A 9,307-nucleotide genomic window follows, 5' to 3' on the forward strand; every position below is an offset into this window, starting at 1 on the left:
GGAGGGACGATGGGATGGCACCATCGGGAGTCCTGCTCAAAGAATTGGAGCCTCCTTGAGACATGCGACCACATCCATCATTCCAGAGGGAATGGAAGCATCTTCCCCATGGTTGTACAATGATACATGTCCTTCAGAGTCCCTGAGAAAAAAAGGAATACAAGGCAAGATTTTGTCCGTGGAGGGAAGGGGGGGGGGGGGGGAGAACAGAGGCTCCAGACTTTGGATCTCTTGGCACAGGGGCCTCCTGCGCCGTATGGAAAGGACTGTTCCTAGGGTGCTCTCAGAATGGGATTTCTGGGTCCCACGAACCTTGTGTGTTGGACAAAGAGGCAGAAAGAGGGGTTCCCGGCTGGAAAGCCCAAACCACAGCTCTTCAGATGGGTAGGGAAGGGCAGACAGACTTCCGGCCCCAAGCAGTGATCTGGACCTCCAGAGGCCTTAGGACGACTTCACTGAGAACACGCAGAATCCGACCCAGCCACAGCGTCCTCTATACCTAGCTCTGTTTCACTTTCTCTGTCTCTCTCCCCTCCTCCTCTTTCTCCCTCTGATTCTGCCTCTCACTGTCTGCCTATCCTCCGTCCCTCCCTGTCTGTCTCTGTCTCTCTCCCTCACAAGCACACCACCGCGGGTCCCCCCCCTCCCCCCCCTTCTTTCTCCCCCCCCCCCCCCCCCCCCCGGCATATGCTATTATCCTTTTCCTTAAGACTGTGATTTACATGCCATGGAGTCTCCCTTCCCCAGGGAAACCTACAGTGCCTTTGTCCTTAAAAGAGGCAGGGGATGGTGGGGCTGAGGGCAGACATTATTTGAACAGGTGTGAGGACATACATAGGTCTACTGCCTCGGACTGAGGCCATTCTGAAGCTTTTCGGGGGCGTGGGAGATCACACTGTTCCCGGTGCGTGCGTGTGTGTGTGTGTGTGTGTGTGCGCGCGCGCGTGCAGGTGTGTGGGGAGGGAACCCGAATGGGGCACCCCCAGACCGACCGCTTCGGCTTTGGCGCTGGCATGTGGAGGATCTGGAATCCAGGGCCCTCTGGAAAGGACGGATGTGAGACGGACACCCTCTTCTTCCCGTCTTGAAAGCAGGAGAAAAACCTTCCTCTAGAAGCCCAAGTTCAAAGCCAGCTGTTTCAAGGAACGTCTGCCTCTGGCAAGGGGGAGGGGGAGGGCGAGGGCGAGGGGGCGGCCTGGAGGCAGCCTGGAGCACCCACGGCATGCATTCAGAAACCTCGTGCATCTCTCTTCCGGTGCTATCTTTGGGGGGACGTGGTACTCTTGGGCAAGTCCTCCGAACGATAGTGGAAACAAACATCTGTCTTCTCTCCCACACCTGGTGAATGCAGACAGACACACTGGAAGAGCACCCACCCTCCCTTTTCCCCCAAAGGACTCTTGTCACTGTACAGACGGGGGGGGGGGGGGGTGGCCCACGGGGGTGTCACACGCAGTCTTGGTGGCTCGTCTATGTTTCCAATCCGCCCAGGCAGTGCAGGCGGCCACCACTGCTGCTGCCACCTCTCACCGATCGTTCATCCTGTCCGTCAGTGCTATGACAGCACTAAGCTCTTCAGGGAGAAAATGCTCCCTGCCTTTCCTCTCGGAGGGCACACTGAGGGCACCCACTCCCATTAACAAAGTTTATTCACCTTGACAGGAAGAAAAGAGCTTGGGGTTTTTCACACCGCTGCAGATGACACTTTCCTACCGACTCTGGAATTCTCTTGCTCATTCTCCGGTGGGCCCGCCCCCCCATTTCAGGAGAGGGTGTTTGGTTCTGGGTTGGGGTGCGTGTGTGCGCGCGCGTGTGTGTGTGTGTGCGTGTGGGTGTGTCTGTGTCTTGCTTTTTCATTTTATTGGAATACAGTTGACTGACAAAGTTGTATGAACTTACAGGGTTGTTTCTGGGTGTTCGTCATGGCAGTGAAAGGAAACACCAGGATTTCCCTAGAAAGCCATCCCGTTCACCTGATCGGTGGCATGGAGGACATTCACATCCTCCTTGAGTTTCGCATTTGAAAGTGAGGGGCGGGTGCGTGCAGCAGGTCCCCCACCCCCACCCCACCCCGCGCCCCGAACGTGCCTCCCGCAGTGGCACTAGGAGTGTGTGCAATGAAAGGGACAGGACACCAGACACCAGAGGACCATTCTGACCCTCCTTTCCTTCTCTCTTCAGAAAGCAGGAAATAAATCTCTTGGGTGAAAGAAAAGTGTGCTCCCTGCCACGAAATTTGGGGGGGGGGGGTGTCGGGTTGGCGATAAGGACTTCACTGCTCCCATGGCTCCTGCAATGTTCACGAATCCTCCAAATCCTCAAGGCAAGATGGTTCACAACCAATACATGAGCGAGCTGTCAGAGACACCAGGGACTGAAACACTCCGTATTAGGGAGGGGTCCTCACTCACTTTCATGCAAAGGCAGCCACAACAGCAGCCTTTTCAAAGATGGCTGCAGGCAAGGGGGTGGGGGAGATGATGGAGAAAGTGGTGGTGGCGGCGGCGGCGGCGGCGGCGGCGGCGTGGCAGACTTGGATCACGTCCATTATGTTCATTCAACAAACAGTCGGGGCGATGGGAGAATGGCCGCTTGGTGGTCTGGGTTTCTCCAGGCTCCCTGGCCCACTCCCTGCCCCACACCCCCAACCCCCCACACCCCCTTGGACATGGGCAGGAAGGTTTCTAGAGAAGGCAGTGCCTGACCTGCTGGCTCTGTCACCCTGGGGGGAGAACATTTCGGAGAGTCGCCAGAGGCTTCAGACTTCCTACCCCTCTCCCTCCCCCACTCTGAACCCTGGTAACTAGACTTCATTCAACCGACACTTAGGATGGGTCATCCAACTGTTCTCTCATGAAGGAAGGAAGGAAGGAAGGAAGGAAAGAAGGAAGGAAGGTCGGTCGGTGGGTAGGTGGGTGTGTTTTCTGCGTGGGGTGAAGCCTTCCCTCCCTCGATGCAAGCCTGATATCCTCACCTGTCACAGAGACTGGACCCCTAAAAAACTACTGTGTCCGGTTTTCTCCCATTTAGGGGGTTCCAGAGTGTGTGTGTGTGTGCGTGTGCGTGTGCGTGTGCGTGTGTGCGTGCGTGCGTGCGTGCGTGTGTGTGTGTGTGTGTGTGTGTGTTGAGGGCCACACCCACGGCATATGGAGGTTCCCAGATGACGGATCGAATCGGAGGCTTTAGCTGCTGACCTCCTACACCACAGAAACAGGAATGCCAGGTCCGAGCCGCGTCTGGGACCAACACCACAGCTCACGGCAACACCGGATCCTTTACCCACTGAGCGAGGTGGACAGGCATCGAACCTGCAACCTCATGGTTCCTGGTCGGACTCATTTCCACTGCGCCATGGCGGGAACTCTGCTTTGTGGTTTTGGCGTTTGGATTCCAGAAGGTGGCGTAGGGGTCCCTGTTCGTCGTCTATTGGATAGAGACTCTTTTGTGTGTGTATATGTTCATCCCATCCTCCTCATGGATCCCTCTCCCCCGCCCTCATGATTTCTTTTCCCCCCTCTGCTTTTTAGGGCTGCCCTCGTGGCATATGGAAGTTCCCAAGCGAGGGGTTGAATCGGAGCTACGGCTGCTGGCCTACGCCACAGGCACAGCCATGTGGGATCCGAGCCGCGTCTGCGACCGACACCACAGCTCACGGCACTGCCTGCCGGATCCTTACCGCCCCCCTGAGCGAGGCCAGGGATCGAACCCACACCCTTCCCTGCAAAGGTTCCTCGTCGGATGCGCTTCCATGGTGCCACGACAGGAACTCCCCCGTGATGGTTTTTTTTCACGCTGGTGTTCCCACCCACAAGGAAGGAATGGCCCAATATTCTGGAATCACCTAGAGGGGAAAAGACGCTGAAAAAGAACGGAGGGATAGATGGATGTAGATGGATCACTGAATCCCCTTGACTGTACACCTGAAACGAACACAACATTGTAAGCAAGCCCACTGTATGCCGAGCTAAAGCAACAACAACAACCAACAACCACAACAACCACAACAAACTTACATCTTAAAAAAAAAAAAAAAAAAAAAAAAAAAGATGTCCCCTGCAGTTCCCATCAGGGCTCAGCGGTAATGAACCCGACTAGGATCCGTGAGGATGTGGGTTCGATCCCTCCCCTGGCCTCGCTTGGTGGGTTAAGGATCCCGCGTTGCTGTGGCTGTGGGGTAGGCCCGCAGCTACAGCTCTGATTCGACCGTGAGTCTGGGAACTTCCATAGGGCTGGGGCGTGGGCATTAAAAAAAGATATACTATATGCATACTATATACATATGTAGGAGTTCCCGTCATGGCTGGACGAATCCGACTAGGAGGCCTGAGGGTGCGGGTTCGATCCCTGGCCTCGCTCGTTGGGTTCAGGATCGGGTGTTGCCGTGAGCTCTGGTGTAGGTCGCAGACAGGGCTCGGATCCCGCGTTGTGCTGGCTCTGGTGTAGGCCGGTGGCTACGGCTCCGATTGGACCCCTAGCCTGGGAACCTCCATGTGCCATGGGTGCAGCCCTAGAAACAGAAAATAACTACGTGTGTGTGTGTGTGTGTGTGTGTGTGTGTGTGTGTGTGTGTGTATACAGATAGATATAGATATATAGATATAGATATATCACCTAAAGGCCCAGGACTAGAGAAAGCATTGGGTCATTAGGATCTAAGAATCTTCTCCCCGCCCCCCAAATCCATCCATCCATCCATCCATCCAACCCACCCTCCCTCCCTCCCTCCCTCCCTCCCTCTCTCCATCTTTCACTTTTCCTGATAAAGACAAAGGGACAAAAATTGTTTGTTTGGTTGTTTCTTTGTTTGTTCGTTTTTTTCTCAAAAGTTGTACATCTACTTTGTAACTTATACCTCTGTCAGAGGGATGGAGAATCCTTGACCTTTTCCTCCCTACCCAAATCCTTCCAGAAATCAGAAACTCAGTGGCTGGAAAACTGGACTGGATCCTGAAGTTTTTCCAGTTGCCTTCCATCTCTGGCTACAACTCTCTTCATCAGCGTTTCCCATTTTCTCCCACCCTTTGGACCTGGCATCCTTGCGGATGAGAACACGTATCGCTTGTCCCGAGGCCCTGAAAACGGAAGCCCGTGGAGTCCCTCGATGAACACATCAGAGAAATGGTCTCTGAGAGTGAAACCATCACCCTGTGTTCATTTCTCTAAGAGCCCCTCGGAAAGTTGGCCCCAACACCTGACGGCATTCTCAGAGGGGCCTTTCAAAAGACTGAAGGGGCGTTCCCGTCATGGCTCCGTGGTGAGCGAATCCGACTAGGAACCGTGAGGTTGTGGGTTCGATCCCTGCCCTCACTCAGTGGGTTAAGGATCCAGCGTTGCCGTGAGCTGTGGTGTCGGTCGCAGACACGGCTCAGATCCCACGTTGCTGTGGCTCTGGCGTAGGCTGGCAGCTATGGCTCCGATTCGACCCCTAGCCTGGGAACCTCCATATGCCATGGGAGCGGCCCAAGAAATGGCAAAAAGACAAAACAAACAAACAAACAAACAAACCGAGAAAACAAAAGACTGAAGGGACTTTCCCCTCTCCCTCTCTCTTCCCTCTGTCTCTCTCTGTCTCACTCACTGTCTCTGTCTGTCTCTCTGTGTCTCTCTCACACGTACACGCACACACACACAGAGTCACCGGCTCCGTTCTTCATATGTAACAGTTTGAAAGTTCCAGGAAAGTTTGGCAGCCCAAACCGGCCTTGGTACTCCAGCTCCAATTAAGTCTCAGAGACAGAGTTTTGGGTGAAGCATAAAGAACAGCTTTATTGCTTTGCCAGGCTAAGGAGGCCACAGCAGGCTAAGGACCTCAAAACTGTGTCCTCCCTTGAGAGGGGATAGCAAGGGGTTCTATAGGTTTAGCTTAATGGTGGGCATGGGGGTGGCGGAGCTGTCTAGAAGCATCAGGGTGCTTGCATTCTCCCTGGATAGGAGATTAGGATAGACCATTTCAAAGTCATCAAGGCTGGAGTCAGGTGGTCCATGGAATGTTTCTAGTGTCTTTGGGGTTATGGCATTTTGACCTTCTCTCCGGAGTGAAGATTGCTCATCCACGGGGTGGGGGGGGGGGCGCAATCCTTAGGGAGTGTTTCAAGGGTAGAGAAAACACCAGGTTCACTACAACTCTGACTCGACAGTAGTCATTAGTCATAAGTTCGTGGGCCAAGGCAAGCCATAACCTAATGGAGACTATTTCAAAGTAGCTTTTAGCTGTAACAATGTCTCTGGCTCCAACACACCAGCACTCCCGGGCTTGAGCTTGGTTTCAGTTTCAGAGGAGGGAACTCTGGCTCCAAGGATTAACCCCTTCGTTCCTTTGGTTTCTGTGGGCCTGGTTCGGGGAGCCCATCCACATCACCGCCTTTTGAGAGGCCATCTGACAACTGTTTCACCAAAGCGACGTCATCTCAAAACAAGGAAACCAGTTCCATAAATGGAGGATCTCTCCCTTCCCCCTCCCTCCCTCTCCTTCTCACTCTCCTCTACCCACAGCTCATGGCAACGTGGGATTCGTAACCCAGTGAGCGAGGCTGAGCATGGAACCTGCCACCTCATGGTTCCTAGTTGCATTTATTTCCACTTCTGCACCACGATGGGACCTCCCCAGCTCAGTTTTTCACACGTGAGGTTTCCCGGGACGTTTCGGAGGAGGCGGACCCCAAACGTGTCTCCATGCCCTGTGTGGGTGATTCCTGTGAGGTAAAATGACTTAAGGACCGGCCCACACCAAAGGGACACTCTGGCCCTCCTTTCTGGCCCCCAGACAGCAGGAGATGAAAATCTCCTCCTCGTGCAAAGGAAGATGGCAAGTGAAGATGTCCATTCCCACACCAAGGCCAACATGCTCCAGAAGTTTTGCGGGGTTTCCCGGGTTGGGAAATGGCGGGGGCTCCTTTGGCCTGACACGAGGCGAGTTTCGTGCACACATCCTCCCCCACCCCCCTCCATGCAGTCTGCGAGGGGCAGCCTGAGGGTAGGGAAATTGGGGAAAGAGGGGAAAAAAAACACTTTCCCTAAAGAGAAGCTCCAGGAAAAGTCACCACCTCTGACTTGACTGGAGAGTTTCTGCATTTGAATGAAGTGATTGAACCCAGGCCCTGAGGCCTGGATCTTCCTGATCTCCCCTCCCCCCCTTCCCGGGCGTGAGTCCAGGCGATTTGGGAAGCGAGAGGCGGCGCAGCAGGGATGGCGGCCGGGGGTGGGGGGTGGGGCGGGCAGCTGGGGCCGGGAGTGGGGGGGTGCGGGACTAATGAACCAGCGCCTGCCTGCCTGCCTGCCTGCCTGCCTGCCTGCCTGCCTGAACGAGCCCCTCCCCTCCCCCCCCACCCCCTCCCCACGCCCACCCGCCTGAGGGCGGGGATGGGGCCTGAGAGCTACGGGAAACTTCTTTGCTAGCTACTTGTCAGGGAGTGATCCCAGCTCAAAGTCCCTTTGCTTATTTCGGAACAAGGTCTGAGTCTCAGCTAGTACAGAGTTTCTGAATGTCTCGGCACATGGACTGGCCTGCACCAAACAAGCAGACAGGAAGAAAAATGAACACACAGAAACCCAGCTGGTCTCCTTCTCCCAGAGTCTCTCTTGGAGAAATTACCTTAAGCTCAGTGACTTTGCCCCGTCTCCCTCTGGTGCAAAGCCATCCCTGGAGGAGCCAGGTCTTACATGAGCAGGGCAGGGCAGGGCAGCACCACCCAGGTGAGCTGGAGAGTGGAGAGTCAAGTTGATAGATACCCCAAATGTGGCTGGCCAGGGGTCTGGGTTAGCATTCCGTGTGAACTCACACACCCAGGCACCTAGCACCGATTTCCCCATGTTCTTCCGACCGTGATTCTCACTCTTCTTCTGTCCCCCCCCCCCCCCCACCTTCGGCTTTTTGCCTTTTCTAGGGCCGCTCCTGCGGCATATGGAAGTTCCCCTGCCAGGGGTCCAATCGGAGCTGTAGCCGCTGGCCTACACCAGAGCCACAGCAACGCGGGATCTGAGCCACATCTGCAACCTGCACCACAGCTCACGGCAATGCTGGATCCTTAACCCACTGAGCAAGGCCAGGGATGGAACCTGCAACCTCATGGTTCCTAGTCAGATTCATTAACCACTGAGCCACAATGGGAACTCTGACTCTCCCTCTTCCCTGCCTGATACCTTAAGAGCCTGATCGTTTGTGGGGAAATGAAATCCCAGCTGGCAAGAGCCACCTTATCTTCCCAGCACACGAGAAAAGAATAGGCGCAGGCTCACATCCATCTTATGTTTCTATGCCTTGCCCTGGCCCCACCGTTTCAGAAAGCTGTGTCCCTCCACCTGTCAAAAGCCAAAGCCCAGGAGTTCCCGTCGTGGAATAGTGGAAAGGAATCCAACCAGGAACCATGAGGTTGCAGGTTCGATCCCAGGCCTTCCACAGTGGGTTTAGGATCTGGTGGCATCACCTTGCGCTGCGGTGTAGGTTGCAGACGCAGCTTGGATATGATGGTGCTTGTGACTGTGGCATACGCCCCAGCAGTTGTAGGTCTGATTCGGCCCCTAGCCCGGGAACCTCCATATGATGCGGGGGGGGGGGGGGGGTAGGGGGTAGGGGGAGGCTGCAGCCAAAGCCCAAGGAAGAAAGACAATCAGAATGTTGCGTGGAACTCCTGGAGACTTAACAGCCACCACCAGTCATGACCATGGCTGTCAACCGACACCAGAGCCAAAGAAATGTCGGATCAAATAGGAACCTGCCACTTACACCAGTACTCACCACAATGCAGGACCACAAAAACAAAGGAACAAGAAACCAAAACTAAATAATTGCCCAGGAGCAGCAGGTGCAGGAAAACCATGCTGACTCTCACCCCCCAGAAGCCAGAGGTAACCTATTTATCACCCCACACGCACACACCTCAGCACCACCAGCACCAGCACCCCACCCCCCCACCCCAGGATCGAATCTGCATCCTCGTGGGTGCTCCTCAGCTTTGTTACCAATGAGCCACAATGGGATCTCCCCAATCCAGGTTTTTATGTTTCTTTTTTTTTTTTTTTTTTTACCCTTGCTTTCTTCGGGTGGCACTCACGGCACACGGAGGTTCCCAGGCTAGGGAATCAGAGCTTGAGCCACTGGCCTACACCACAGACACAGCAACACCAGGTCCGATCTGTGTCTGCAACCTACACCACAGTTCAGGGCAATGCCAGATCTTTCACCCACTGAGCGAGGCCAGGGATCAAACCAGCACTCTCATGGATGCTAGTCAGATTCCTACCTGCTGAGTCACAATGGGAACTCCACTAAATACATAAATTTTTTCAAAGAGAGAGAGAGAGGGAGGGA

Source organism: Sus scrofa, chromosome 8 (assembly GCF_054392235.1).
Source record: "Sus scrofa isolate SSC_HxYL_T2T_F1_AM1 chromosome 8, Sscrofa_HxYL_maternal_Yorkshire_Landrace_v2.0, whole genome shotgun sequence".
Lineage (NCBI taxonomy): Eukaryota > Metazoa > Chordata > Mammalia > Artiodactyla > Suidae > Sus > Sus scrofa.